At 40.0% G+C, this 23181-nt stretch overlaps 1 non-coding gene across 1 annotated transcript; it reads right to left on the reverse strand.

The window, feature by feature from the left end:
• Positions 1 to 1216: 1216 nt before the first annotated feature.
• Positions 1217 to 1289, reverse strand: Trnat-agu (transfer RNA threonine (anticodon AGU)). Its single transcript has one exon. It is a non-coding gene; the product is annotated as a tRNA-Thr (tRNA).
• Positions 1290 to 23181: the final 21892 nt, after the last annotated feature.

Here is a 23181-nt window from a genome sequence, read left to right on the forward strand (position 1 = left end):
CCAACTATGAGGGCCTGGTGAGAGACTTCACATGTTACGCAGCCCACATAACATAACTGTCATGCGTTTACTTCTTTATGACAATTTTCGGCAGCGCTCTGCAGGGACAATGAAGATGCTACTGCCGCGTCTTCGATCAGAACGGTTTGATCACCCACAATACAGCCCGTAATTGGCTCCTCTTAAGTTTCATCTCTGCTGACATGAACCGCTGGTTGTGAAGGTATAGCTAACTGTTGCAAATAAAACATTTTTGACTATCGAAGTGTTTTCCATTTCGCGACCGGTCGGGTTTAGTTTCCGAACACCCCTCGTAATATTCCATGAATGCGTGGACATGTCCGAAAGAACAGTATAACGTTCTTAGGGGTTGTTTTACTCATCGTATCTGGCAATCTGTCGCTGCGTAAGTCCTGAAACAGTAACTGTAATAAAAAAAACTACAAAGTTATTTTTTTAAATAATTAATCCTGTTCTTTTTGTTTCCACTGAATATTTTATTATAATCTCAAATTATTAAAAGCATCTTGACAAATCTGAAATAAGTTGTAATAGATCAATAATGAAATAAATCATGAACAACGAGCTACATGCTTTCTGTCTAAAATCCAAAACCAGACTGACCCCCCTATGCCAATATGGCTACCCCTATGTACATGTTCTAAACAATCCCGAACAATCCTCGGCATTGTTTAAAATGAATATTTGGTTAATTAACAATTAAAATTTATATAAAACCTGAAAATACGCGTATAAACGTATGTCTGCTCAGTACAGTAAGTACACTATGATATTAGTACAAGTCTGTTATTTCATTCGCGAATAAACTCTCAAATAAGAAATTACAATAATACATTTATATTTTTTATTAATTACTAGAGACTCCCTTCGTGGGAATTATTCCCTTCATTTACAGAGCTTCTAAGCTTTGAACTGAAATAGATTAAACAGTTATTTTTTTAGTTATAAGTTTTTCTAGGCGAGTTACATATTTTGTTTACATGTGCGATCGTGAATTAGACTGGGAAATGTTCGTTTTAAATAGGTCTTAATGGGCTGTTACGTTTCAACAGACACCACGCAGAATCCGCAGTTGTGATACATTATATGTAAATTGAAGGTGAAGGAGGGGAGGGGGGAGAAAGCAAAGGGATGGGATTACCGACGTCAGCTGCATCTGAACATTATGTGGAATCAGCGGCACTAGTGAAAATATGTACTGGACCGGGGTTCGAACCCGGGATCGCCTGCTTACTAGGCAGGTGCGTTAACCACTGCGCCATCCAGGACACACACTGTCATCGCAGCTGCGCGGACTATCTCGGCATGCCTCACGGCCATCCCACATTCCTACCGAGCACACCTATCCTCATTCCCTGTCCATTTGCTCCTTGCTCACTATGCAGTGTAGCAGTGTTCTGGAACAAATATTATTTCGGACATGTCCTAAAGAACAACCACCACGCATTCGTTTAACTGATTCGCCTAGATAGGCAATGGATCCATCTTCTTGAGTGTGGATGGACAAGTACATGCGACCTCCTGCGGGAATCTCATAGTAGCGAGCGTGGAGGACATGGACAGGAACTACGGATAGGTAGCGCTCGGTGGGTATGTGGGTCTTCCGTGAGGCGTGCCAAGATCTACATCTACATCCATACTCCGCAGGACACCTGACGATGTGTGTCGGAGGGTACCTTGAGTACCTCTATCGGTTCTCCCTTCTATTCCAGTCCCGTATTGTTCGTGGAAAGAAAGATTGTCGGTATGCCTCTCTGTGTCGACTCTAATCTCTCTGATTTCATCCTCATGGTCTCTTCGCGAGATATACGTAGGAGGGAGCAATATACTGCTTGACTCCTCGGTGAAGGTATGTTCTCGAAACTTCAACAAAAGCCCGTGCCGAGCTACTGAGCGTCTCTCTTGCAGAGTCTTCCACTGGACTTTATCTGTCATCTCCGTAACGCTTTCGCGATTACTAAATGATCCTGTAACAAAGCACGCTGCTCTCCGTTTGATCTTCTCTATCCCTTCTATCAACCCTATCTGGTACGGATCCCACACTGGTGAGCAGTATTCAAGCAGTGGGCGAACAGGTGTACTGTAACCTACTTCCTTTGTTTTCGGACTGCATTTCCTTAGGATTCTTCCCATCTGCTTTACCGACGATCAACTTTATATGATCATTCCATTTTAAATCACTCCTAATGCCTACTTCCAGATATTTTATGGAATTAACTAGTTCCAGTTGCTGACCTGCTATATTGTAGCTAAATGATAAAGGATCTTTCTTTCTATGTATTCGCAGCACATTACACTTGTCTACATTGAGATTCAATTGCCATTCCCTGCACCATGCGTCAATTCGTTGCAGATACCCCTGCATTTCAGCACAATTTTCCATTGTTACAACCTTTCGATATACCACAGCATCATCCGCAAAAAGCCTCAGTGAACTTCCGATGTTATCCACAAGGTCATTTACGTATATTGTGAATAGCAACGGTCCTACGACACTCCCCTGTGGCACACCTGAAATCACTCTTACTTCGGAAGACTTCTCTCCGTTGAGAATGACATGCTGCGTTCTGTTATCTAGGAACTCTTCAATCCAATCACACAATTGGTCTGATAGTCCATATGCTCTTACTTTGTTCATTAAGCGACGGTGGGGAACTGTATGGAACGCCTTGCGAAAGTCAAGAAACACGGCATCTACCTGGGAACCCGTGTCTCTGGCCCTCTGAGTCTCGTGGACGAATAGCGCGAGCTGGGTTTCACACGATCGTCTTTTTCGGAACCCATGCTGATTCCTACAGAGTAGATTTCTAGTCTCCTTAAAAGTCATTATACTCGAACATAATACTTGTTCCACAATTCAACAACTGATCGACGTTAGACATATAGGTCTATAGTTCTGCACATCTGTTCGACGTCCTCTCTTGAAAACGTGGATGACCTGTGCCCTTTTCCAATCTTTCGGAACGCTACGCTCTTCTAGAGACTCACTGTACACCGCTGCAAGAAGGGGGGCAAGTTTCTTCTCGTACTCTGTGTAAAATCGAACTGGTATCCCATCAGGTCCTGCAGTCTTTCCTCTTTTAAGCGATTTTAATTGTTTTTTTATCCCTCTGTCATCTATTTCGATAGTCCGCGCAGTGGCGATAGCGCTGTGCCCCGGATGGCACAGATAAGCAGGAGATCCCAGGTTCGAATCGCGGTCCAGTACACATTTTCAGTCGTCATCGCTGATTCCGCGTAATGTCCCGATGCAGCTGACATCGGTAATCCATTCCCTTTCCTTTCTCCCCCATCCCCTCCACGTTCATTTTACATGCTCGTGATGTTCATTAAGATTTTGTCTAACTCCAGTCATTGATATAGAATGGTAAAAATAGCTATTTTCTATGACTCTGTTGGCGTTATTTTGAATTCATTTTAAAATTCGGGGTTGATTACACTGAAATTGGTGTTTGCATTTTTGTGGGCAGGTTACCACGAAACATTCAGCGTATATTTTCTAGTGCTCGCCATTTGAAAATATTCAGCATTTCTGCAACATTTTATCGTTCCATTTAAATAAGCTAATGACGATTTGGGATGTCCTCCATTGTGTGTGGTTTCTTTGCGAGCTGATATACGGAGTGAGGGTGCGCTGTAGTTATGGTACTTGACTAATATCCACACGGGACGGCGTTCAAATCCCAGATATGTAATCCAGATTTACGATTTTCGCAGTTGTCCTAAATCACTCAATGCAAAAACAGGGATGGTTCCTTAGGAAAAAACCTGGTGATTTCCTTCCCAAAGTTCCTCTTAATTATAAGCTGCACCTTGACCTGAAATATTTTATAATTATAAATCTTGAGAATTATAACTCTAAAAAGATTCTCTGATAACGGAGATATACAAACAAATAAATTAAGTAGATCCGTCTCCAATGGCTTAACGGGGCGTTAAACCTTAATCTTGCTACCTTCCTTCTAATTACTTCGTTGTTGTCGCACTATTAAACATTAATTCTCTTCTTTTCCCTTTCCCACTTGGCATGTACCCCATAAACTCTAGCAATATTCCAATATAGAAGGAGCCAATTGTTTGAAAGCAAATATTTTCTACATAAACTGCAGATTCGCAGTATCACACAAAAAAGTCAGGGGCTGTCATTTGCCTTGTCCTCAGCAGCCTGCATGTTCGTTCCCGTGTACTGCTACTCCCAGATATGTGTAAGATATGATTGATTCCAGTTGTGGGTAATTAATTGTGAAGTTCTTTCCCATTTCGTAGGTGCAGAGCTATTCACAGTTTTCCCCCAAGAAAAGCACACTTCGCGAGACTCAGATCAGAGTGTGAATCACTCACCATATATGAGCGGCTCGGGGGAACACAATGGTAAGCGCAATCGCCGTGTATTTTGCGATAGACGGCTGCTGATGCCACCTGCGAGGAGCACAATGCAATACACTTATTAGTAGTTCTAAATTCACTCAGCAGATGACAGGGCGAAGCTTATTGGTAAGTGCCAGTGTTCGTCTGTTGCGGAAACATAATGGTAAGTCACAGATAAAATGGCGGCTAGCAAAAACAAGCCGTGTACCTCTTCTCAGATTATGGCGAGATTGAACATGACAGAAGATGACGAGTATACTTCCAAAGTGGTATTTCCGAGAAGGATACAGAATATATTCCTGATGACTCAGAGGTATGTTAATTTGTAAATACACTGTATTTAGTACGTTTCAGGAGCATAATGGTAAGTGCATGTATAGCATATACCATTATGTTCCTGAAGTACATGAATTTTGAGGTTATATAAGAATCACTACTTCTTTTGGTTAAGTGATGTGTGTATACACATTTTCCAAGTACATTATTACATTTAATAATATAAATGGTAACAATAATAGTAATTTTTGTTGTTATACAGGTTAATAGCGAATCAGATCGTATTGCCCAAAACAATGAACTGTGTATTGCTGCTGCACAAACAAGTCAGGAAGGGGCGCTAGAAGAGACGAAGAGGTCGTCTCGGAAAAGGCTGAAGTTCGATTCCCAGCGCAAAATTAAACAGAAGAGGCGTAATTTACTCGAACAATATGATTCGCATACAGGAGAAACTGTAAGTAAAAAAAAATGTGTGCCCTCGTAAGTTTTTAGACAAAGTAAGATATTCAGATGTGATGAAAACGTTCAAAACATTTTGGGAGATAGGTGATTTTCACGTTCAAAACGAATTTTTATTTGGTGCCATGAAATGTAATGCTGTTGCACGTCGTTGAAAAGTAGTTGGTGAATCTCGAAGAAATTTTGCCATTTCTTACTGTGTAAAAGTTGGTGGCAGTGATATTAAAGTCTGCAAGAAAGCTTTTCTTGCCATTCATGGTCTGCATAATAATAGCGGTCGCGTGGAAAATATACGGAAGAAACTCTGATCTGGATTGAACACGCCACCCCAGGACAAACGCGGCAAGCATTCCGTGCATCCGCATGCTTACTCTGAAATGAGTGTTAACCATGTCAGGGACCACATCGATAAAATAACGAAATACGAGAGTCACTACAGATGCTCAAACAATGGTGGCAGATTGTACCTGGGCGCAGATTCAACAATCGCCTCCTGTTACGATCACTATAAGAATGTCTTCTGCAAGGAGGTACCCCATGATCCTGTATCTGCAGACAAGTACAGGCGAATTTTCAGTGGAGACTGTAACATACGTCTAAGACTTGTCACATGCCGAAAGTGAAAATTGAGATTACTGTTGACCCTCAGCTGAACGTCGCGCAGAGGCTGGGCACGCTAACATTGGAATCCAGACAAAACGAGCAGAAGCAGACAGTAATCTTCATGTTGTGGCTTTTGATTTGCAGCAGACTCTCCCAGTTACTACGTTAAGATGTGGGCCAGCTTTTTACAAAAGGAAAATTTGGTTATATAACCTGAATGTTCATGGCTGTGGCAAGAACATAGGGCACTGCTTCTTGTGGAATGAGAATACTGCTGCCCATGGATCAGAGAAAATTTTAAGCTACCTTTTACGTTACTTGGAAGAAAACGACATAAAAGGAGACACTCTCATCGCGATATCTGATAACTGCTGTGGCCAAAATAAGAAATGGAACATGGTTTTCTTTTGGAAGTATCTAATATGAACTGGAAGATTTCGTGTGATTAAACACCACTTCCCCATTAGTGTTGCCCTCTGATAGAGATTTCGCGACAATTGAAAATTACGTTCGCCGGCAAGTACAAGAAGTGTTCAGTCCAGATCAGTGGTTGGATATCATCCAGAAGTCAGGTAAGAAGATCTATTTTTTGTGTACAGTATGAAAAGAGAAAGAGAGAATTTCTTTCAACTAGGGCAATCGAAAGAAGCATTTGTCTTAAGAAAGAAGACAGTTGATAGTCGAGATGCCAAACTAAGGAATATATGCAAGTGGAATTTCCATCATCTTTATTCATAAGGGAGACATACCGTCGTGACATCTGGCACGAAATAAGTTTCAGAAAACGTGGAAGGCAATGTCCTGCTCCTACCCTTCGACTTAAATACAACAGGCCAAGACATATTGTAAAGAAGAAAGTTGCTGACGTCCTGTCGCTCGTAGATTATGTACCTCCAGTCCATCACGGCCTTTTTCCTGTCACTAAAGCCAACTTTTTCGGACAGAGAACACGTCAGTGATGAGAGTGATGAATGACAATGTAGTTTGAATGAAGCGTTGAACAGTTGCTGTAAATTTTCATAAGTAATTTTCTATCACCATGTATTTTTAATGATGTGTGGTTGGTAAAACGGAATCGCATCTACACGTCAATAATGTAATACTTCTTGTATATTTCATTTGTTTTAGTCAGTTCTCAGTTTTATTTATATCTGCATAGAGGAAAACAGATGTTAAAAGCACTACAGAATAAAAGCAATGTTCGAAAAAATTATTCGGATTTTTAGGTCAATTCTAACTTTAAATCCACTGAATTTTGGCGCTTATCATTGTGTTCTCCGAGCCGCTCATATAAGAGACAATCAAATAAAAAAGCAACAGATGGAAAAAAATAAGTACACTGTTTATTATTTCAAAAATAATCGCTGTAGCTGTTAATACATTTATCTCTCTTCATGGAAAAATATTTGCGGTTGTCTACGGAACCATCATTGTACCCTCGCATCTGGAGAGATTGGGGTATGGAGGATGTTCTAAGGCTTCCCAGTGAAACGTCTGCAGCGTAGTCGAAACGACATTGGCAACATGTCCGTGGACATTATCCTGTAACAGAATTTTGGCGTCCATCAACCTGCTGTTCATTGACTCTATGGAACACAGTGCCACAGTTAACGTACAGTGGTATGTAGATACTTTGCAAAAACTGAAGTGCACCATCAAATCGAAACAACCCGGAATGTTGGTGGATAGCAACATTCTGTTGCAGGACAATTCTCGTCTGCATGTTACCGACGTTGTTAAGGGTATGCTGTAGAAGTTTCACTGTGAAGCCCTTACAGATCCTTCAAATAGTCCCATCTTTCACCATGTGATTTCCATGGTTTCTGAGCTCACAAGAACCCATCCGTGGCCACTGATTTTCTTCGGACAAAGAGGTGCATGCCTGAGCACAATGAAGGTTCTGCAGGCAACCGTAAGCACTGACCGTCTTGTCTCACAGTGGGATAAATGTTTTTACAGTTGCGGCGATTACTTTTGAAATAATAAACAGTTCACTTACTTTTTTCCACCTGTATCGTTTTCACTTAACTGTCCTTTATAACTCAGCTACATTTGAATCAGAAGTTTCAGATATTTAACTCCAGCACTAGTACGACATATATTAAATTACACATTACTTCTCCAAAATATCTCTGCTCCAACACATCTTGAAAAAACTTTAAAAAGGGGTGGATCCTCAGTACCTTACAGGTCGATTCACTTTGGACGTCCCAGAACGACAAAACATTCCATAATACATATCAAATGGCATTCACACATTTCATCAACGGGATGAAACAGAACGTCAAGGTACCACGACGAGAACGATGGAAAGTGTTACAGCATGAGAAATCAGTCTGATATTTATTAAGCATTGTGGAGATGTCCATCAAATAATGGGTCTAAGAGGGCTACTAAGGTTAACATTCCCCTTCCAATGAATGGATCACCCTCAACAGCGTCACATGCCCTCACTTCACAAGATGTTTAGTATTTAAACTAGGACACTGGCGCAAGGTCTGGTGATCAGGAACTTTACAGCACCACCTCCCCTCCGCTTGCAGCCAGATACTGGCAGTGAAAAGTTTTTGCCGCATCAGGATTCGAAATGCTTTACCCTGGGGTTGAGCGCCATCGCCAGCACCAACAAATACATACTTGTGTTCGTTGTGGCGTGGAAGCAAATAGTCTAAAAATTGGGGAAATTCTTACCAAGCCTGAAATACATTATTTGTTATTCCACGACGAAAGCTGGCTAGAAGCTAATATGAAAGTCTGCCTCCTCCCATTGAAACCCAGACAAGCAAATCAGGGACACGTCTAGTCCAGTCAAAGTCCATAAGTTCTCCATGGCGTTTGTGATTTGAACCGCAGGGGTCTTGTACTATCTTGCTGGAATATGCCATCTGGCTCCCTGGCGATGAATCATGTCACAACGGGGTTTACATTCATTCCACATACTGGCGAACTATCAGCTACTCCATCAACGGTTACCAAATCAATCATGTTGCCATATGCAATAGCGCTCGATACTACACTCCTGGAAATGGAAAAAAGAACAAATTGACACCGGTGTGTCAGACCCACCATACTTGCTCCGGACACTGCGAGAGGGCTGTACAAACAATGATCACACGCACGGCACAGCGGACACACCAGGAACCACGGTGTTGGCCGTCGTATGGCGCTAGCTGCGCAGCATTTGTGCACCGCCGCCGTCAGTGTCAGCCAGTTTGCCGTGGCATACGGAGCTCCATCGCAGTCTTTAACACTGGTAGCATGCCGCGACAGCGTGGACGTGAACCGTATGTGCAGTTGACGGACTTTGAGCGAGGGCGTATAGTGGGCATGCGGGAGGCCGGGTGGACGTACCGCCGAATTGCTCACCACGTGGGGCGTGAGGTCTCCACAGTACATCGATGTTGTCGCCAGTGGTCGGCCGAAGGTGCACGTGCCCGTCGACCTGGGACCGGACCGCAGCGACGCACGGATGCACGCCAAGACCGTAGGATCCTACGCAGTGCCGTAGGGGACCGCACCGCCACTTCCCAGCAAATTAGGGACACTGTTGCTCCTGGGGTATCGGCGAGGACCATTCCCAACCGCCTCCATGAAGCTGGGCTACGGTCCCGCACACCGTTAGGCTGTCTTCCGCTCACGCCCCAACATCGTGCAGCCCGCCTCCAGTGGTGTCGCGACAGGTGTGAATGGAGGGACGAATGGAGACGTGTCGTCTTCAGCGATGAGAGTCGCTTCTGCCTTGGTGCCAATGATGGTCGTATGCGTGTTTGGCGCCGTGCAGGTGAGCGCCACAATCAGGACTGCATACGACCGAGGCACACAGGGCCAACACCCGGCATCATGGTGTGGGGAGCGATCTCCTACACTGGCCGTACACCACTGGTGATCGTCGAGGGGACACTGAATAGTGCACGGTACATCCAAACCGTCATCGAACCCATCGTTCTACCATTCCTAGACCGGCAAGGGAACTTGCTGTTCCAACAGGACAATGCACGTCCGCATGTATCCCGTGCCACCCAACGTGCTCTAGAAGGTGTAAGTCAACTACCCTGGCCAGCAAGATCTCCGGATCTGTCCCCCATTGAGCATGTTTGGGACTGGATGAAGCGTCGTCTCACGCGGTCTGCACGTCCAGCACGAACGCTGGTCCAACTGAGGCGCCAGGTGGAAATGGCATGGCAAGCCGTTCCACAGGACTACATCCAGCATCTCTACGATCGTCTCCATGGGAGAATAGCAGCCTGCATTGCTGCGAAAGGTGGATATACACTGTACTAGTGCCGACACTGTGCATGCTCTGTTGCCTGTGTCTATGGGCCTGTGGTTCTGTCAGTGTGATCATGTGATGTATCTGACCCCAGGAATGTGTCAATAAAGTTTCCCCTTCCTGGGACAATGAATTCACGGTGTTCTTATTTCAATTTCCAGGAGTGTATAAGTCCAGCATTCAGAAAGGTCTGTGTTTCAAGAATCTCTGCTTCCCGTGATCAGTCATTAGGTCGTCTACGGATACGATGGCGCCGATCTGATCACCACATACAGAAGCGAGGCTCGTTCCGGAACACCGTGGCGCGCCACTCAATGTACCAATTGGTTTTGACAGTACAAAGTCTCTGTTGGCTGTGGTATGAGATCAGCGGCAGACGATGCGTGGCAACTCGATGTCTCAACCCAGCCTACAGTAATCTCTTCCCGATGGTTAGTGGCGACACTGAGTGTAACCTCTGCCTGGATTTCAACTGTTCTTATCCGTCTGCAGGTACTCTTTACAGCCAGTCTCGACCGAGCGAGGTGGCGCAGTGGTTAGCACACTGGACTCGCATTCGGGAGGACGACGGTTCAATCCCGTCTCCAGCCATCCTGATTTAGGTTTTCCGTGATTTCGCCAAATCGTTTCAGGCAAATGCCGGGATGATCCCTTTGAAAGGGCACGGCCGATTTCCTTCCCCATCCTTCCCTAACCCGAGCTTGCGCTCCATCTCTAATGACCTCGTTGTCGACGAGACGTTAAAAAAAAAAAAAAAAAGAGACACTAACCTACAGCCAGTCTAACAATCCTATATCTTAGCGTGTAGTCCTTCGAGAGGGATCCGTACCTTTTACTACTGTCACTCTGTTATCCTATGTCCATGTCGTCAACAGTCATTGAATCACAGCCAGTTGTTACGATATTGCCATATCCCTTACGCCAATAATTCGACCTTTCTCAAAGTATGAAAGGTTCAAATGGCTCTGAGCACTATGGGACTTAACATCTGAGGTCACCACTCCCCTAGAACTTAGACCTACTTAAACCTAACTAACCTAAGGACATCACACACATCCATGCTCGAGGCAGGATTCGAACCTGCGACCGTAGCAGTCGTGGGGTTCCGGACTGAAGCGCCTAGAACCGCTTGGCCACCGCGGCCGGCAAAGTACGAAAGGTAGCGACGAGTTGCACCTATATGGTTTATAGGTATACTGTGTCGCGATCTCGACCTGAGAAGTTCCAGTAACCTTAGAGACACGCACAGCCATTGTCTGCTGACACCATTCTTAAATTGTAGGAATGGTTAGCTTCTCGTGGTTGGGGTTCATGTCACGTAAAATGTTGTGAATAACATCGTTGTCGCCTTTGAATGTATAATTTATTTATTTGCACTATTGCAGTTTCGGCCGTATCGGTAATGTAATCTTGCTTTAGAATATCTCAAAATTTTTAGAAAAGTCTTCTGACATCTTTACATGGCGTTGTCGTATCCGCATGTTAGGTCTTTTAACGTCGGTAACATCTTTAACACAAGTGACACCAAATCACAGTCTACATCTCAAATGAATGTTGATGTTCTTTCAACTACCTCAGCTGTCATCTAGACAGTGTCCACGAGTAATGATTTGGCGTAATTCATGTTGAACACATTATCAACACTAAAAGAGCTAACATACGAATACGACAACATGCGTACATGTCAGGTGATTTTTTGATTTTGACATATGCTAAATCACATTTCCCCAACTTGATATTGGCCACATGGCCGAAATTTCAATAGTAATGTAGTTCTGCAGTCAAATGCGGCTATAAGAAAGGCTTTTTTCTCTCCTGAAAATAAGGTCAGTTCGGATGAAATTTTAATCAAATTGCATGGAAATACTGGAGTATTAATTTGGTAGGATTCAGTCAAGATACTCATGGTCTAAGCTTTCTTTTTCCGTCACTGTAGAAGAAACAATTCTCTTTCAAAATCATTTTAACAGTATTCTCTATTGAATGAGAGAAATAGAAATGCTGTTAACGTCATTCGGTACTTAGTTACAAACAAAGCAAAACGCAATGACCAAGGAGAAAACGCTTCTTTTATTGGCTTCTAAATAGCGTTCGAAGTGTGTGTGTGTGTGTGTGTGTGTGTGTGTGTGTGTGTGTGTGTGTGTGTGTGTGTGTGTGTATTTGTATGTGTGTGTGTGTGTATGTGTATGTGTTGAAACACGTATGTAACGCAGCAGCGATGGCGAGGCATTGTAGCATCTGTGACCAGAGAGTATGCGCTTGACCGCGCGAGTGTTGCGAGCGGTTCTCAGTCAGTAGTAGTCTTTGCGAGTTAGTTGTCGCTATGCAGAGTAGCAGTCAGTCAGTCGTTGCGAGTCTGTAGCTCTGTCTAGTTGAGAGCAGTACTCAGTCTGTAGTCGTCATGCAGAGCGGTCGGTCAGTAGTAGCAGCCCAGTGCGGTTGTGTGATGTAGGCGGTCGGCAACAATGGTCAAGATGAGGAATAAGGTATACTGTTAATTAATATAATCATTAGATAATGAAAAATTTTATTTATTGTAATTATTCTCCAACAAGTTCCCCAATAATAATTTTTTATTTCAAAAGCATTTTTTCAAAAATTTAATTTTTTATTGAACTAAAGATCTCGTTGCACTTCCCATTTCATTCCACTTCTTTTGAAGAAAAAATTTCACTAGAATCACAAAAAAAAAGAGAATATTATTATTTGCAATGCAGTTCCTCCAAGCGGTGCGCAACAACAAGAGCAGATATGTGACATCCATTTATTCTGAGGTAAGACTTTAATTCTGATTGTTTTTACACAGGGCCAAAAACCGATATTTCGGTTTAATTGAATTTTCTTGTCACTGAATGGACTTTAATTTTTTGAAGGATTTATAATTGAGTCAGATTGCGAATTTCACATTTGTTGCCATTGTCAGTACATTTGATTGTGGGCAGGTTACGCATAGAGCCATGTCCATCAGCATTTCTAATTAGTATCGTTATTTTCTTTTAAAAATTGCGGTGGGGAGGTTACACTTGGCGACACCCAGTCCAGGATCGAATTTCGTTGAGAGTCTTTTGAGCGACAGTCAGATATCTGCTCTTGTTTGCTTAGATATAATTAGGATTTAGCGCAACGCTTTTAATAATATTGTGACTTTCTCTCTACAGGTCAACGGCAATTTGTTGCTTTGTTGTATTTGTGTGTTGCTTTTGCATTGTGTTGATTTGTTTTGTGAAAAATTTTGACTATTGTAAAAATGCCGCGAAAGACTGTGAATAGTGTATCGCGAAGTATTGTGAATGAAATTACCGACTTAAACAACGTGACCGATAGTAATTGTGATACGCAACGTAATGATGACAATCCTGCGTTCACAATCAGTGCATTCCAACCACTAATGATGACTTTCACCTTAATGATGAACAAACGAACTCAATTGTCTCGTCTGTTAACTTGACGACAATTGATGACGCAGAACGCTCTATTGTAATGAGCGCTGCAGAGCTTAACACACCCGATTTGGAAAACCCAAGTAACGAACAGACAAATTTGTCTAATGAATATGAACAGATCACACAAAGTACGATGGATCTATTTAATTCCGAAATAGTGACCGACAGTATACATACGGCTGATAAACCTTTTTGTAAATTACAGAATGACCAAATGGTCATACAAAACGCGACAATTGTAGACATACCATCAAACAGTACTGAGAATAGAGTAGGTAATGTCACCTTGGAGCAATTTATGGCAATATTGATAGATATCAAACAACAGAATGAGAAAACAGACAACAATTTCAAACAACTTAGGGAAGATAACAAACACTTAAATGAGAAACTTGACAATAATGACGAAAATCTCAAACAACTTAGGGAAGATAACAAACAACAAAATGAAAACCTCAAGCAACTTAGTGAACAAATTAAAGCTGTTGCCGCGCAGTGTCATGACACTAAGGAACAGTTGCGCGCGGAAATTGAGGCGTGTTCACAAAAAAATAGCGAAGAAATTAAATCTGTTGCGCAAGAATTAAGAGAAATGCAAACAGTCGCAACAGAAACACTCAGAGACGAAATTAGCGGAGTCGCTAAACAATGCTCTGAAAAAGCTGCACAATTACGGGACGAGTTTAAAGCAATGACGGTAGAACTTTCGCGCACTATGGACGCAAAGATAGACGCGAAATTCGAACAGCAGAACACTCAGATTAACGAGCGCTTTAGTCAGCACATACAGAACAGTAATACGCGTTTCCGCAGATTTATTCAAGATCAAAACAAAGTAAAACGACAAGTCATGGAAACAATCACTGCACAGAGACAAGAGGACAAACGTAAAATATTCGCGAAAGCGAAGACGTATGTAGACAATAATGTTACTACAGTGTCCGACAAAATTAATACCATAGAACAATTGAACGCGGAATTACAGGATGAAATTTCTGATCTTAAAGCAAAAACAGATACACACACAGTAAATATTCAAACAGTGACAGATAGATTCGAACAACTAGATCTAACACAGGATTGCGATGTCATCAAAGCTGATGTTAAAAAACTGAGCGAAACTACGCGCAAGTTGCAAAAACAGATTAATGCGTCTGATTCTAAAACCGATGATCAGGTTAAAATACTGACTGAAAAATGTGATGAATTGGCCAGTCGTATTGATGTTATCGAAAATACTAATGACAATAAATCAGACGATACTGCACCGGTTTCTTTTATCCAAACACCTGAATTTCAAAATTTACAGCAGACAATTAATGAAATCGATTCATCTAACAACACGTTACGTCGGAAGTTATGAAATTTACAACAAGAAGTAACAGAAATGAAAAACATTTCAGTTAATAACATATCACAACAGACGCCACTTTATGAACATGTGTCAGACTCACGCAGCGCGTATAATTTGGGTAATCTGCAGAGAGTACGGGACTTAGATTCCGAACAACCACAGTTCAATAGATACTCTTACGATCCTGAACCTGTTCCATTACACAGAGATGATAATTTCGACTATAAACATTTTCTGTCAGTAAGAAAGTTCAAAATATTTAAAAACGATAGAACGCAGATTCACCCACTGGATTGGATTCAACAGTTTAGCTTTGCTCTTCCACCGACTTGGCCTGTAACACATAAACTTGAATTTATTTGCAGTTTTTTGGAAGGCGAACCGGCAACTCGTATGAGACCGATCGCGAGACAGTGTTACTCGGTAGAGGAATTTCAGAATGCTTTTCTGTCAGCGTACTGGTCGAAGACGACACAGCGCGGAATTAAAGATCAACTAATTAGTTTGCCAAACTATGAAAACTCAAATTTTCCCAGTGTAACGCAATTTTTTGAGCATATGGTCCAACAAAATCAGTACCTAAGTGAACCGTACAGTGAATCTGCACTTATACAATTATGCATTTCCAAATTACCACGGTCATTAAGAGTGTCGCTTCTAACAGGCCAGCAAAAAGAAAACATTTCAGCATTCAGGGATCTTTTACAGCTCTTGGAAGTACAGCAATCCGATTATTCTTTTGTAAACAAAAACTTTTCGAGTAACAACCAAGGTCAACAACAGTACTGCAGTTATGATCAGGGACGTAATTCCAATCGGAAAAATAACAGACGTTTTAGGAACGACAACTACCAAAACTTTAATAACCGGCAAAATTGTAATTATCAATACCGTCAAAATTTTCAGCAACAGGAACAACACTTTAGTAACAATAGAGATGTTTCACAACAACAACATCAAAACCAGCCGGATAACATACCTAACCAACAATGGAATACGCAAGGTCAACCAGGCTTTAATGTTTCGCCGCGTGGACGTATAGTCCCTGGTCCAACAAATAGTAACGTACGTCAGCAAGGAAACAACTACGTACAAAGAAGACAATATTTCAATTCCTATCGTAATGCACCGTATAGGAATGACTATTACGACAGACGTAAAAATAATGAAGACAATTTTCAGCGAACGTCTAACAACAGTCGGTCATACCAACAGCAAAATCATACGCAAGAACATATTCTCATGAATGAACCCGACAGTAGGTACCATCCAGGGCGTAACACGCCTGGAAGAAGTAATAGGACAGTTCAAATAGTCGAAATGCCACAGAATCCTCCTAATAATAATAACACGTCAGATAGAATCTGACTAGATAATGTACAGGACGCATCTTGCAATAATACAAGCACTACCTTAGACACGCAAAATGTTGTTCACGAAAATGTAATTACTTTTGACGACATCAGAGACACTCTTTTACAGGAAAGACCAGTTATTCAGAAAACCATTTCACATCCTGTTATCGAAATTAAAATTGGTTCATCGAAATTCTCAGCAGTAATTGATTCCGGATCACCTATATCAGTAATAAATGAGGAGACTTTTAATGAGTGCAACAAAGAGAATACTTATCCGACATTACCTTTAGGCAAAACAAAAGTGAAAGGAGCAGTATCGAGTAAAGGAGTAGACGTTAAATTACAGACACATTTATCATTTTGTATCGCAGGTCACACGTTTCACTCTAATTTTTGGATTGTTCCTTTATTGACAACAGACGTTATTTTAGGCACGAATTTTCTGGTACAACACGAAGCAGTCATTGATTTTCAGAATTCTTATTTAATGTTAAAGGATGAAAATGTACAACTTGCTTTAGAATTTCAGCACTCATTATCTGCGGAAGAACAAACAATTAACCGCACAGAGGTCATTTCCGCAACACGTGACATAGACTGTAATCCCACATTGTTAACGGATACGTACGTACACAACTATAATACTCCAGACGAAATGGACTACGACGTAATACAAATGATTTCCGATAAAGTTAAAGAGAGTAGTGCAATTACAGACGACGAACGAACGCAATTACACAAAATTCTTTTACAGCAAGCTCCAGTTTTTGACAACATTCCTGGTACTATGTCCGGCTTTATGTATGAATTTCAAGTCAAACCGCATGACACATTTAAAGCAAAGCATTATCCTATTCCATACATTCACAGAGAACAGGTTAAAAAAGAATTGCAGGATATGCTCGACCAAGGAATTATAGAACCAGCAGTTAGTCCGTACATAAACCCGCTACATATTGTTAAGAAAAAAGATGGCTCACTTCGCCTTGTACTTGATTCACGTCACATTAATGACATTATTATTAATGAAACAGATCGACCACAGACATTAGAGGAACTTTTACAGAAATTTCACGGTACAGCTATTTATTCCACATTAGATTTGAAATCGGGATTTTGGCAAATTCAACTTCATCCGAATTGTAGAAAATATACAGCTTTTCTCTGTTTCGGCGACTGTTATCAATTTTGCAAATTACCATTCGGCTTAACTATTTCTTCTGCAGCTTTTATTCGCGGTTTGAACACAATACTTCCGACAGAACTTAAAGACAGAATTACGACGTATGTAGACGATATTCTTGTCGCAGAAGCTAACTGGTCTGAACACAATATGATTCTTGAACAACTGTTACAAACTTTTCATGCACAAGGACTCACAGTTAACCTCAGTAAATCGCACTTTGGCAAAACTTCTATAAAATTTCTTGGACACGTAATTTCAGCAGAAGGCATTGCACCTGATCCGGAAAAACTTCAAGCTCTACGTGACATTACTGTTCCTACGACGAAGAAACAACTACGCAGTTTTTTGGGCTTAATTAACTTTTTTCGCAAATTTATTCATCACTCCGCTTTAGACACGCCTAGATTATGTCAATTAACAGGTAAAAACAGTATTTGGTCTTGGGATAAGCAAGCACACTCTGAATTCATGAACCTGAAACATGCTTTGTTGAATGCACCACTTTTATCGCACCCAGATCTTACTAGAAATTTTTCCATTGCCACCGACAGTTCCAATACCGCTTTAGGCGTACACATTTTTCAGGAAATTGAAGAAGATGGCTCTACAGTAATTAAAAACATCGCATTTGCAAGTCGCATTTTGTCACCCGCTGAACGAAATTATTCTGTTACAGAACTTGAAACATTATGTGTTGTATGGGCTTTTACGAGATTTCGGCACTTTCTTTATGGCAGACATACCACCGTCTACACAGACCACAGAGCAATACAATTTTTGCTTTCAGCTAAATTTACTCACGACAGGTTAAGCAGATGGAAACTATATTTACAGGAATTTAATTTTACAATAGTTCACATTCCCGGTACGCAAAATGTTATAGCAGACGCACTATCGCGTTCTCTCAGTAACAATCAGCAAGACGTAGCAACCAACTTCTGCAAAGCAAATTTCAGTGTCATGTACATTCAGCAAGTTGCATTTGAAAATTTTATTTCATCGTCATTACAGGACATAGCACAAGAACAAAACAAAGACAATGTGTGGAAAGAAATTAAACACCTTTGGCTAGATAAGAATAATGTTACGATTAGAAACCACTACACTGTACGCAATGACATTCTGTTTCGCCGTTCTCATCCTGACAGCAACAATTGGTTATTATGCATTCCTGACGAACTGGTTAACAAATTAATTTGGTACACTCATTTAAGTTACGCACATTACGGAGCACGAAAATGTTTTCTTATACTGAGACAGAACTGTTATTTTACCAACATGGAAAAACGTATACGACGAGTTTTAGCGTCTTGTAAAATTTGCCAGAAAGCTAAATCAGACACCACTTCACATATTCCTCCTTTATATCCCATTATACCTGTGAAATTAAGACACATGGCCGCAGTAGATATTTTTGGTCCGATTCCGAGAACTAACAGAGGTTTTTGCTACATTTTTGTCGCTGTTGAGCTCACTTCAAAATTTGTTACTTTCACTCCGTTACGCAAAGCTACTGCTAAAACTGTTTCGAAAGCATTTGTAAAACATTTTCTATTTCATGTAGGGCATGTAATGAAAGTAATTTCTGACAATGGATCTCAATTTCGTAGTAGTGTATGGACACGCATGTTACGAGCTAGAAACATTTCTCCGATCTATATATCCAAGTACCACGCTTCTTCGAACCCTTGTGAAAGATTAATGAAGGAAATTGGTAAGCTGTGCAGAATATACTGCCACAAAAGACATATTGATTGGGATACACACATACTCTCATTCCAAGATGTAATTAATTCCATTCCAAATGAATCCACTATGCTATCTCCGACTGTTATACTGAAAAACGTTGAACCACCGAACAAAATTAAAGAATTAATAGAATTCCCCAAAAATCGTCGCCTACGACACCACGAAATAATTGACATTGCGCTGAACAACATCAAACGTGCCGCAGAGCGCCGGAGAAGACAGCAAAAACAGGTTTGTACACGCCGCGACTTTCACGTTGGACAGAAGATATTAGTACGTACACACTATTTATCCAGCAAATTAAAAGGTAAGTGCAGTAAATTTGAACTTCTATACGCAGGTCCGTATCGGATTCGCAGTATCCCTCACCCCAATGTTGTACACGTCGAAACTTTGAGAACCAGAAAATCGAAAGGCAATCACCATATCTCAAACATTAAACCGTTTATTGAGTGAAACCACTGTATGATTCAACACACTATGATGCCATTTACTAATGCAATTAATTCACCTGACTAATTATTGATGATTATCGTATTTTTTTTCTTGGCAAGTGCCCGGCAAGGTAAGGTTAGCAGGTCGCTCTTCTTGTCGTTACACATCAGACCGTGCATATTTTTCCAGATGAATTTACACATTTACGACTATTTCTGCGATTATATTTATGTGACTACTTATTGATGATTATCGTATTTTTTTTTCTTGGCAAGTGCCCGGCAAGGTAAGGTTAGCAGGTCGCTTTTCTTGTCGTTACACATCAGACCGTGCACATTTTCCATTTTTTTGTGTATATGACTGTACTCCAGTTTTGTTTGTATGCACTATGAAATAGTTAAGATATAACACACACCAGTCGACTTTGACATTTTTTTTTTTGCCTTATGACATCTCAACATCGTGACTGTTTCACATTTTTTTTGCTACTGCATTGTATTATTCTGTGTACATTTTTTCGCATCCGAACACTGTCAATATCTTGGACATATTACGTTTTCTGTCATGTTATGCTGTATGGTTAATTGTGTCACCATAAACCAGTCATTATTTAGTGGGTATAGGATTTAAATGCAAGACATTAATCTTTGTTCATCAATTTCAGAAAGGAATGATGATTCTAAGAAATAAATTTAACATAAATGGGAATTTCACCTACGGAATAAACGAAAGGAGATGCAATAACTTTATGAGGAAGAGTAAAGGGATCAGGATTAACAAGCATTAACAAGAATATACAATACTCATCACAGAATAGCAGTCTTAACTAATTTTTTCTTTCAGAATACAAGGTGATTGATGCAGGCTGTCAGACTGAACTACACATCTTAGTTTTAGTGATGAAATATGCTAGAGATAAGGAATAGTTATGAAATGAGTAATGAAGTGATTTTTTGCAGATGATAATGAATACTGATGAATAATGATGAAGGATATGGTATTATGAATAATGAAGTTTTTCTTTACAGGTGATGATAATGGTGAGGTTATGATGATATGGATAATGAAGTTTTTTTTCTTTACAGATGAGGATAATGTTGAAGTAATGTATTTATGCTACGTAGTTATTTAAGTATTTGTTGCAGTTTGCTTTGACAGCAGGTGTTACATTGCATAGTAGGATGACTGAAAGTTTTGGAAAGGACAGCTATGGAATACATTTTTATACACACTTCACTGCCTGTTAATTCGAAGTTCACTTCTTTTCAGCATAGTGTGCGTTTCTTCTTTCAGGTCAATAATCCGTTTTTGTATTTTTTCCAGGAGAAGTTTTTCATGACACTTACTAAACCTGTTACTTATTATACCTGTTCTAGTACTTGCATTTTTATATTTTTTACCCATTTGTGTTTATCATTTATAAATGTGATCACATGTACTGCCTTGTTACATAATCTTGCTACAGCTGACTCATGACGAATGACGTTACCTATCCTCATTTGCAGCAATAGGTCAAAAGCAAAAAGTATTATGCCTCAGCAATTAATTATCGATCCCAACGCAATGCATTGCTACCAAAAAAATGTATTACCAGTCCCACATAATGTCACTAGTTTATGATAATTCTGAATAATACTGATCAACTCTGAATAGCATGTCACTCGAGTAATGACCTCTTAATGAGACTATATTCAAAATAATGCTTTGTCACTAGCTAATAACTGCCACTGTTTATTGTAATGCCTGTGATTACTAATGATTTGACTGTAATTAACTGATTTTTAATAATGACTTTGTAATGATCTGAATAATACTGAATGATGAACTATGTTTTATTCTATTCAATACTTGATGGCCACTGAGTGCCAATAATTAATGTCAATCAACGAAATTGTTATTAATTATGCCATTAATTAACTCTTGTTTTCAATGTTCATACTTTGTTGTTGGAAATGAATGTGACTGTTTCATAATGCTTTGTAATTAGGAAAAGACTAATGACTCTTAATAGATTGGAATGACACATAATTAATTAACTATGGTACTGTTTAATAATGCTTTGTAATTAATTAAGGCTAATAATTCTTAGTATATTGAAATGACAAATGATTAATTAATTAACTGTAATTAGACAAATGATTAATTAACGACAAATGATTAATTAACTGTAATTAGACAAATGATTAATTAACGACAAATGATTAATTAACTGTAATTATACAAATGATTAATTAACTGTAATTAGACAAATGATTAATTAAAGACAAATGATTAATTAACTGTAATTAGGAGAAGGTTAATGATTCTTGATTATACTCTGTAACTGAAAAGAATGCGATTATTTCATAATGCTTTGTAACCAGGAAAAGAAGGCTACTGATTCTGTGTAAAACAATTAATGAACATTTTTCTGTAATACTACATACTTGGTACAGAAATGTTCAATAACTAGGCTGTGAATGCCACAAACTACTCATGAAGACTGTAATTGTCAATATTATGTGACTTGATGTCCTTCACCTCATAAGCTGACTACCCTGAATTACTGCAATGTCCATTTGTCCTGTTTATCCCAGTGATCATGGAGCACTATATTTGGTTTTGCACTAATTCTGCGTTGGTGTGCCTTGTAAGAGTGTGGTGTTGACACGACATGCTGTCCACCACCATGAGCGATGAAGACATTATTATGGTCCCACTGTTTGGTGTACCTAATGTACTGCCAAAATGAAAACATGGAACATTACTACGACAGTTCAGTGTCTTGGCTACACTGATAAATTCTGATGGGAAAAGAACTTCAAGTTGTGCCACTTGGTGTTGTACTACTGTGGAAAGATATGGACTTTCAGAGCAGCTGTGTGCAATCTAAAGTGCTACAACCATGATGCAATACTTCCCTTTCCTATCCTGATTCTTGTCACATAAAGAAAAAATTTTTTTTGGTAACATCATTTATGTTCATAGGTTATACATTTTTCGATTCGCTAAACTCCAGTGTGAGTACACTTATGTCACTGGTCGACATGATGTTTGCCATTATGTTTATTTGTTGTGAAAATACTGAAGACATTTTTCAGTGCATGTGCACTTTGGACATAAATTTTTTTTTGCCATTATGTTTATTTGTTGTGAAAATGCTAAAGACATTTTTCAGTGCATGTACACTTGTCAACATAATATTTTGCCAGTCTGTTTATTTGTTCTGAATATGCTAAAGAATTTTTTCAGTGCCTGTGCACTTTGTTATCTGTCAAATAATTTGTATATACTTTTCTGATTTGCTACTATGTTTTGTACTCACATTTTGTCTTTGTCTGATATATTTTGTACTTAGTGCGTGTGCACAACATTTACTTTATGTACTACATCTAATTATTCTTGCCAGTCTGTTTATTTGTTCTGCATATGCTAAAGAATTTTTTCAGTGCCTGTGCACTTTATCTGTCAAAAAGTTTGTATATACTTTTTTCTGATTTGCTACTATGTTTAGTATTCACATTTTGTCCTTGTCTGATATATTTTGTACTTAGTGCGTGTACACAACATTTAAATATTCTGTAAGTTGTAGGATTTTGTTAATTAAAGAAAAATTTTGCCGCGCTTGGCAAGTCCAAATGACTCACCATCGCTGCCAAATTTTTGCCCCCCGAGTGGAG

Source organism: Schistocerca serialis, chromosome 2, assembly GCF_023864345.2.
Source record: "Schistocerca serialis cubense isolate TAMUIC-IGC-003099 chromosome 2, iqSchSeri2.2, whole genome shotgun sequence".
Taxonomy (NCBI): domain Eukaryota; kingdom Metazoa; phylum Arthropoda; class Insecta; order Orthoptera; family Acrididae; genus Schistocerca; species Schistocerca serialis.